This window comes from Salmo salar, chromosome 23 (genome assembly GCF_965601325.2).
Source record: "Salmo salar chromosome 23, fSalSal1, whole genome shotgun sequence".
Taxonomy (NCBI): domain Eukaryota; kingdom Metazoa; phylum Chordata; class Actinopteri; order Salmoniformes; family Salmonidae; genus Salmo; species Salmo salar.
This window is the reverse complement of record NC_138313.1, coordinates 21,517,604-21,527,087: the sequence shown is the minus strand read 5'-3', so window position 1 is coordinate 21,527,087 and position 9,484 is coordinate 21,517,604. Positions and strand designations below refer to the sequence as shown.

At 41.1% G+C, this 9,484-nt stretch overlaps 1 pseudogene across 1 annotated transcript; it reads left to right on the top strand.

Annotated features, from left to right (window-relative positions):
• Window positions 1-563: 563 nt before the first annotated feature.
• On the top strand, window positions 564-3,210 carry LOC106584088 (pancreas/duodenum homeobox protein 1-like; annotated as a pseudogene). The gene is made up of 2 exons (XR_014382292.1): window positions 564-1,023; window positions 1,320-3,210. The product of XR_014382292.1 is annotated as a pancreas/duodenum homeobox protein 1-like (transcript).
• Window positions 3,211-9,484: the final 6,274 nt, after the last annotated feature.

Below are 9,484 nucleotides of genomic sequence, written 5' to 3'. Positions count from 1 at the left end.
TAAATGTCGCTGGTGTTATTTTATCAGCTAAACCAGTCATGGTGAATGACAGCTTTACATACAGTATTTACAAAGGAAATAAATTAAACACCCCTTTGATTACGAAAGGTGGATGAATTAGCCCTACATTTCATGCAACAAGTCATAGTGAATTTATGCAATTGAATACGGTTCTGTAAGACTACATATTGGCCTCCAAGAATCTGTCCTTGTCGAAGTAATTTTTATGATGTGAATATATTATTCCATTTAGTAAATATCAATGTCGGATTTAGGTATAACATGTCGGATTTAGGTATAACATTTTGTAGTTGTTAAAAATGTGCACCTTTTACCAAACAAATAGGCTAAAAGGTAGAAAAAAGGTTTCGTGTTTCAGGTAAAAAAATAATAAAAAAAACGTAAGTTAACATGGCTGTAAGTTTCATGTTGGGACTTTTTGTTTGTGATTCATTCCCCTCTGGAAATAACAGGTTACATTTTGCATCAGCGCAAACCTTGGTAAATCTGGCCGATAGCCCAGTTATTCGTTTAGTGTCAGTCACGTGACTTGGATCAGGTATGCACTCATAAACGCACTCCAGGTTGTGGCCTCACTTGAAGGATATATTGCAGGGACGTACATAAACGTCCTAAACATTATCGCTGGGAAAATTTGCTCAATAATGGATACCTTGGGTATTTATGATGGTGGGCGCTTCCAACTGCCGTCACCGGAGGAGTATGACTACAACCCACCCTCCTGCCGCTACAGCTGTGACACCGAGCAGGTACGGATCCCCATTCCCGCGTGTGCCTCTGCCGAACACCAGAGTAAGGGGACTTTACTGCCCTACGATCTATCTCCCTATCAGTACTCGAGCCCTGTTCAGACACAGACCCAGGACCAGGAATACCTGACAGGCCAGGGTCGTGTACCGGACGACTACCATCCAGGAGACAGCCCAGTAGTGGAGGGAGAGTCCCTGGGACACTTACCTTTCTCCTGGATGAGGAGCTCCAGAGTTCACTCGTATCAATCAGGTGAGCAGGCTACTTTGGGGCTACTGCATTATTACAATATTTTTTCATTTGCATGTCATAATTGTGAAATTGATCTCTATTGATTTTTTAATATGCTTACACTTGTGTTTTGAATCGATTTAGTGTCTGACAGGTGAAATTAAATGAGAGATGAGGGAGCAGAGCAAAGGTTTCACAAGGCATCAAAACTAGGCCTAACCTAGAATAAATAGGGTTATAGTATAAGAGTAAAAATGCATAAAAATCGAGATAAATTAACAGAGAAAAATAGCTACACTCCTTGTAACCTTGTATAGTCTTTTTTGAAGGTGGTCATTCTGAGAACCCAGACCAACACAAGCGGAGCCGCACCGCGTACAGCCGGGCTCAGTTATTGGAGCTGGAGAAGGAATTTCTCTTTAACAAGTATATCTCCAGGCCTCGCAGATATGAACTGGCCACCACACTCAACCTGACGGAGAGACATATTAAAATCTGGTTCCAGAACCGGCGGATGAAGTGGAAAAAAGAAGAAACGAAAAAAAATCATCTGAACACCACGAACCGGAAAGTTCCAATAACAATTGCTAAAACGTTTGGAGCAACATGTGACCCTGGGTTTGAAAACCATGCCGGATAATATTTTGCACTTGCCTATTTAATCATATACAGTATGTCCTTAAACTTTATAGCCTACGTTAGGCCTATTCCGAGGTTCAATGAACATTTACAATTTGAAGTTGCGAGCTATTAAGTTATTTATACAGTTAATGTGCATATCTAAGTCATATGTTAAGTAGTTGCCACATTGATTTAAAATATCTAACATTTTAATTAAAATGGATAAGATCACCCATTTGTTTCACTTGGAATTTATTGTCTAATTTATTTTAGACAAACAACAGTTTACATAAATTAATCACTTGTTTACTGGGTTCTAAACTTGCATGTTATGATAAAAGCATGATAGGCCTACATTAATTAATTATCCATGTATGAATCAATGAATGAATCAATGAATGATTGTGTTGAATAGATTGAAGTCGAAATTGGAAGAATATCCATATTCTGAGGCAACCTGGTCTCAAAGCATTTCGTATTATTCTGTACATAAATCAGACACCCCATTTGGTATATGTTACATTTTATATGGTATGTTTTAATTTGTGGATGTCCTTCACCCATTTCTTATGATATGTTAGGAATAGCAATTCCTATTATATGTTACGAATTTTCAAAACATACTATATGTTATGAATTTGCTAAATCTATGATATGTTAAGCATTCTAGCTAGGTGGCTAACATTAGCTCGCTGGCTAATGTTAGCTAGGCTAGGGGTTAGGGTTAAAGTTAAGGTTGTTTAGGAGTTAGATTAAAGGGTTAAGTTTAGGGTTAGGTGAAGGGTTAGCTAAAAGGGTTAAGGTTAGGGGTAGGGTTAGCTAACAGACTAAGTAGTTGCAAAGTAGATAAAAAGTAGTAAGTAGTTGAAAAGTTGCTAATTAGCGAAAATGTTAAAGTTGTCTGTGATGAGATTCGAACTGGCAACCTTTGGGTTGCTAGATGTTTGCGTTATACGTTGGGAAATGCCTTCAAAACTAGCCACTAGGGGTAGCAATGAGTACCATTACATCAAGTGGGCAGGGGTGGTGGAAGGGTGCTATCCCATGACTCTGGTTCAGAAGGTTGCATGATCGATTCCCAGGCAGGTTACCCATGATACAACTCAGTATTCGATGTCCATCCATGTTTAAAGGACATTGTGAGATGAAATGCAAACCAGACACTAGGGTCAACAGTGAGTGCTGTTACCTTCAAGTAGGCATGGCGGATGGGTGCAAGCATCTGCCTCTGATTGCATATTTGAATCCAGCAATAGACAGTTATTTTTGTTTAAAGCCTATCACAAACCCTTACCGTAGTCATTCAGAGTTAATGCCTAACCTTAAGAATTCAGAGTTAATGCCTAAACTTAACCCTTGAACGATTCAGAGAAGAAGCCAAACACTTCGACATTTGGAATTTGATGTTTGAGAAACATGGATGAATGTCAAAATCTGACATGAGACTGTGATAGCTCGTTGCACTCCTAGTTGTGGACACTGGTTTGTTATTTTTGGTTTTAACCCAAACCTTAACCCTTACATGCTGACCAGACTGCCCAAGTTGTGTGTGCGAGCGTTGCAAAATAAATGTACACATACATGTTATTCAATCATTTAATCCAAACTGCTTGTGCGTGTCAACGGGTGTCTTTGTAGTCAGGTGCTAAAATCGAACTTGGAATAGAACTTAGTTTTATTTTAGACACTTGACACGCTCCAAGTCCCCCCTCTCACATCTACTCATTGGTTTTTACGAGCATATACCCAAGTGGGTGATTGAAAGGGGCGGCAGGTAGCCTAGTGTTTAGAGCATTGGACTAGTAACTGAAAGGTTGCAAGATCAAATCCCAGAGGTAAAAATCTGTTGTTCTGCCCCCGAACAAGGCAGTTAACTCACTGTTCCTAGGCTGTCATTGAAAATAAGAATTTGTTCTTAACTGACTTGCCTAGTTAAAATAAGATGAATGAGGTCCACACTCCGGTCCAGTTGGTGGCCAAAATGTATCTTTAAGTTGGTTGCCAAGGTAAAATAACCCAAAGTTTATCTCCCATGACAAATTAGCTAAAATCAGCAAGCTTGCTAAATGTCCATGAATGTTTCATATGTGTTTTGACCTCTCCCCATATTAATATAGTTGTTTCACATTTGGTTTTGTTATTTTAACCTAGGTGTTATGAACGCGTCTGCAGGGGATAGACAAAATCAACCTGTGCAAGATGGCACACTCATGTCACCTTAACCATTCGGAATGAGTGACTAAACATAACCTTAACCTCGAAATTTGACATTTGGAGAAATGGAACAATACAGAGCATCAGGAGCAACAAAAACACTTCGGGAATTTGACGTTTAGAGTAACATCGGAATTTGCCGTTTGGAGAACGTGGATGAACGTCTAATTCTGCACTGATACTGAGAGCTTCTTGTTCCACATAGCCTTAGCCAGCAGAATAGTTGGTCTCATAAGTCTAAAAGGCATCTGCAAAGGGTTTACCTTAAGGGTGTCAAGACCTGTAATTTGTGGACAAATTATTTTATGAGCGGTTTAAGATATGATTTCCGTTTTCGATTGTAGGCCAATTTTTATAAACCTGCGGCTAAAGATAACAAAGTACCTTTTCAAAGTGAAGAACAATGCATATTGCAACATTTTCTCTTTCAGGGCCCTGTCATAGCCTAACTCAGAGAAATTGAAAAGAAGAAAAAGGGACCAGCAGGACGATGGCAAATACCCAGAACAAGTATGACTCCCCCCCGAGTTTGAACAAACAATTAAGTCACTGTGTCACCTCCACTGTTTGTGCAAATGCAGGTTGCTCAGCAACACTCATCAACACAAATCAACACAAGCGACTTTACTTTCAGCCTATAGGGGTTGGATTAAAAACATGGTATTTTTGTAAAATCCTGGGCTATTTGTAGAACATCAATGTTGGCTGATATGAAAATGTAATTCTTTGACGTTTTGAGGTCGATTTTGCATCAGGACTATATTCGTTTTTAGCAGGTTCCCTTGTAAATTGAAGTTCAGTTATTGAAATCTCTATTTGACTCATTCATTGTGTACTCTGAGGTCATCTGGACCAACCTTTTAGGCTAAATGTGACGTATGCACAAGTCATTTTCATGTTGTTAGAATACTAAGATAAGGATATTTGTGTTTGAATGGGAGTGGAATGGAATGGGCTGCACCTTTTGGGTGCGGACCACTGTGTGAAACGATGAGAAAGCCCCTACAGTAGCAAGGGCGCGTTTCAGCAAGCTAGACAGCGCTCGAGGGGACAGATAACCCTGTACCATGCAATGACCACTGAATATGCTCTAGAGAGTAAACTATGCCTAATCTTACGTAAAAGCCATGTGTTTGAATGTCTGAAAGTGAAGTTACATTGCTGATTGAAACAGCCTAAGATTAGACGAGTTTTGTTAGTCTATCTACGAATTACCTTACAAAAAACTTAACAGAGAGAGGTCCCCGCCCCTGTATCGGTAAAAATCTGAGGGACGGGGTCGAAGAAATGTTACAACTCTCAAATTCATAGACAGAGCTATGGATGCAAGGACTGACCAACCATGATATCAAAATTATAGTTTAAACCATGTTTTTAAGTTATGTAGTATCTGTTTAAATGTACTTTGTTAACAAACATTGGAGTAAAACTAACGTATATGTTTGTTTCTGTTGGGGTGCGACAGTTGAACTAAGCTAATGAGGAATTTCTAAGTTATATTCTTCAATAATCAATGGGTAGGCAACTACATATCATTCCTTTCCAAGAATGGATGTAGCAACTGCAGATTGCACCTCTGACATGACGTTTTACGACGGCAATATCGATTCCAACAGGGTGTGTATCTTCACATTTCTGTGGTGATTGAGATGGCCTATCCTAATTCAAAATGTGCAGATTTATGCCTTCATTGATGTCAAAGGGAGATTTGCGAGTTGATTCAAATGGACAGATTGACATATTCTGCCCAGAGGCAACACAAATATCCATATGACCTTATATATCACTGACCTTTCGTATAGCTCTATATAACAATGTGTTTGTCTTCATATAGCCTAAGTAGTGCAATCTCTTTGGAACTTAGAGGGCTCTCCTAAGCTGCTGTTTAGAAGTCTCACATGGCACATCCATAGATAGCTTATTCCTATTCATTTCTATGGGTTTACAGTATTATAGGCTATTGAAACTGTAATTTTGACTGATGCTGGGTTCAGACACTAAAACGGGTCTGGAAAAACAGTTTGGGGTCAATTATTGACCAAAAAGCCTCCAGTTGAAACCAAAAACATTTGAATGCCCCCTTGTGGATGCTTGCTTCTCAGTGGAAGTAGGCTACAGGTAACTGACAAAATAAAGGAAACACGAGTAAATGAGGGGTACAAAGTATAGTGAAAGCAGCTGCTTCCACACCGGTGTGGTTCCTGAGTTACATAAGCAATTAACATTCCATCATTCTTAGGGTCATGTATGAAAATGCCCAGTTGCCCATTATTTTGGCTACCATGGCTAGAAGAGAGCTCAGTGACTTTGAAAGTGGGGTCTCAAAGGAGCATTGGGGGTTTAAAGGGTGCGTGTGTGTGTTTCTGTGTGTCAGTCACCAGATCTCAAGAGATTCTGGAGCGGTGCCTGAGACAGCATTTTCCATCACCATAAAAAACAAAAACAAATTCTGGAATTTCTCATGGAAGAATGGTTTTGCATCCATCCAAAAGAGTTCCAGACACTTGTAGAATCTATGCCAAGGCATATTGAAGCTGTCTGGCTCGTGGTGGCCCAACGCCCTACAAAGACACTTTATGTTGGTGTTTCCTTTATTTTGCAGTATGCAATCTTTTCTTGTTGGCAGTCAATAAATGTTATCATCCTGATCCCCAGTTGGTTATTGGGCTATACAATTCATGAATTACATTTCCAAATTATTACTATAGACCAGGGGTTCACAAACTTTTCACTTAGGCCCCATCATTGGGGAACATCTGTAATTTTTCAGGTTTAATAAAGCTTATATCCTCTAATTCCATAGGCCTACATTTTGCCATGGCATGGATTTTTTTCTTCAGTTTTAAAGCTCATTCCCTGCAATTCTACACACTTTGCCATGGGTTGGAGAGACGATTTTGCAGTTTTAAAGGTTATTTCCTGCAATTGTACACTTTTTCCATGTCTTATGTGTGTCCGGTGTGATATCTGAGTAACTCAAACATTACAACAAAATCACTAAAACACCTAGCTCAAAAACATTAGCTTACATAGGCTAGTTGATCTGGACATTTCTGAAAAGTTATAAATAGCTCTCTAAGGTCTGCAATGACTGACATGACAAGAGGAAAACTGCTGATGCACTACTCAATTTTGAAATGGCACATAAGGACACTACCTCCGCCTTTGTGCAAGGAGGAGCAGGAGGAGCACTGCCAGAGCCCTGCAAAATGACCTCCAGCAGGCCACAAATGTGCATGTGTCTGCTCAAACGGTCAGAAACAGACTCCATGAGGGTGGTATGAGGGCCCGACGTCCACAGGTGGGGGTTGTGCTTACAGCCCAACACCGTGCAGGACGTTTGGCATTTGCCAGAGAACACCAAGATTGGCAAATTCACCACTGGCGCCCTGTGCTCTTCACAGATTAAAGCAGGTTCACACTGAGCACGTGACAGAGTCTGGAGACGCCGTGGAGAACATTCTGCTGCCTGCAACATCCTCCAGCATGACCGGTTTGGCGGTGGGTCAGTCATGGTGTGGGGTGGCATTTCTTTGGGGGGCCGCACAGCCCTCCATGTGCTTGCCAGAGGTAGCCTGACTGCCATTAGGTACTGAGATGAGATCCTCAGACCCCTTGTGAGACCATATGCTGGTGCGGTTGGCCCTGGGTTCCTCCTAATGCAAGACAATGCTAGTCCTCATGTGGCTGGAGTGTGTCAGCAGTTCCTGCAAGAGGAAGGCATTGATGCTATGGACTGGCCCGCCCGTTCCCCAGACCTGAATCCAATTGAGCACATCTGGGACATCATGTCTCGCTCCATCCACCAACGCCACGTTGCACCACAGACTGTCCAGGAGTTGGCGGATGCTTTAGTCCAGGTCTGGGAGGAGATCCCTCAGGAGACCATCCGCCACCTCATCAGGAGCATGCCCAGGCGTTGTAGGGAGGTCATACAGGCACGTGGAGGCCACACACACTACTGAGCCTCATTTTGACTTGTTTTAAGGACATTACATCAAAGTTGGATCAGCCTGTAGTGTGGTTTTCCACTTTAATTTTGAGTGTGACTCCAAATCCAGACCTCCATGGGTTGATAAATTGGATTTCCATTGATTATTTTTGTGTGATTTTGTTGTCAGCACATTCAACTATGTAAAGAAAAAAGTATTTAATAAGATTATTTCTTTCATTCAGATCTAGGATGTGTTGTTTAAGTGTTCCCTTTATTTTTTTGAGCAGTATATGTAAGTGCCTTTGAACATGGTATGGTAGCAGAGGTGTAAAGTACTTCAGTAAAAATAGTTGAAAGTACTACTTAAGTAGTTTTTTGGGGTATCTGTACTTTACTCTACTATTTATATTTTGGCCTACTTTTACTTCACTACATTCCTAAACAAAATTATGTACTTTTTAGTCCTTACATTTTCCCTGACACCCAAAAGTACTTGTTACATTTTGAACGCTTAGCAGGACAGGTCAAATGGTCCAATTCACAATCTTATCAAGAGAACATACCTGGTCTTCCCTACTGCCTCTGATCTGGCGGACTCACTAAACACATGCTTTATTTGTAAATTATGTCAAGTGTTGGAACATGCCCCTGGCTATCCGTAAATGTAAAAAAAACAAGAAGGTTCTGTCTGGTTTGCTTAATATAAGGAATTTGAAATGACTCATACTTTTGATTCTTAAGTATATTTTATCAATTACATTTTCTTTTTATATTTAAGTATATTGAAGACCAAATACTTTTAGACTTTTACTCAAGTAGAATTTTACTAGGTGACTTTCACATTTATTTCAATAAGCATTTTCTACGGCTGGCCACGCTTTCCACCTGGCTACCCCTACCCCGGTCAACATCCCTGCACCCCCCACAGCAACTTGCCCAAGCCTCCCCCATTTCTCTTTCCCCCAAATCCAGATAGCTGATGTTCTGAAAGTGCTGCAAAATCTGGACCCCTACAAATCAGCCGGGCTAGACAATCTGGAACCTCTCTAAAATTATCCAACGAAATTGTTGCAACCCCTATTACTAGCCTGTTCAACCTCTCTTTCGTATCATCTGAGATCCCCAAAGATTGGAAAGCTGCCGCAGTCAACCCCCTCTTCAAAGGGGGAGACACTCTAGACCCAAACTGCTACAGACCTATATCTATCCTACCCTGCCTTTCTAAAGTCTTCGAAAGCCAAGTCAACAAACAGATAACCGACCATTTTGAATCACACCGCACCTTCTCCACTACGCAATCTGGTTTCTGAGCTGGTCATGGGTGAACCTCAGCCACGCTCAAGGTCCTAAATGATATCATAACCACCATCGATAAGAGACAATACTGTGCAGCTGTATTCATCGACCTGGCCAAGGATTTCGACTCTGTCAATCACCAGATTCTTATCAGCAGACTCAACAGCCTTGGTTTCTCAAATGACTGCCTCGCCTGGTTCACCAACTACTTCTCAGACAGAGTTCAGTGTGTCAAATCGGAGGGCCTGTTGTCCGGACCTCTGGCAGTCTCTATGGGGGTGCCACAGGGTTCAATTCTCGGGCCGACTCTTTTCTCTGTATACATCAATGATGTCGCTCTTGCTGCTGGTGATTCTCTGATCCACCTCTACGCAGACGACACCATTTTGTATACTTCTGGCCCTTCTTTGGACACTG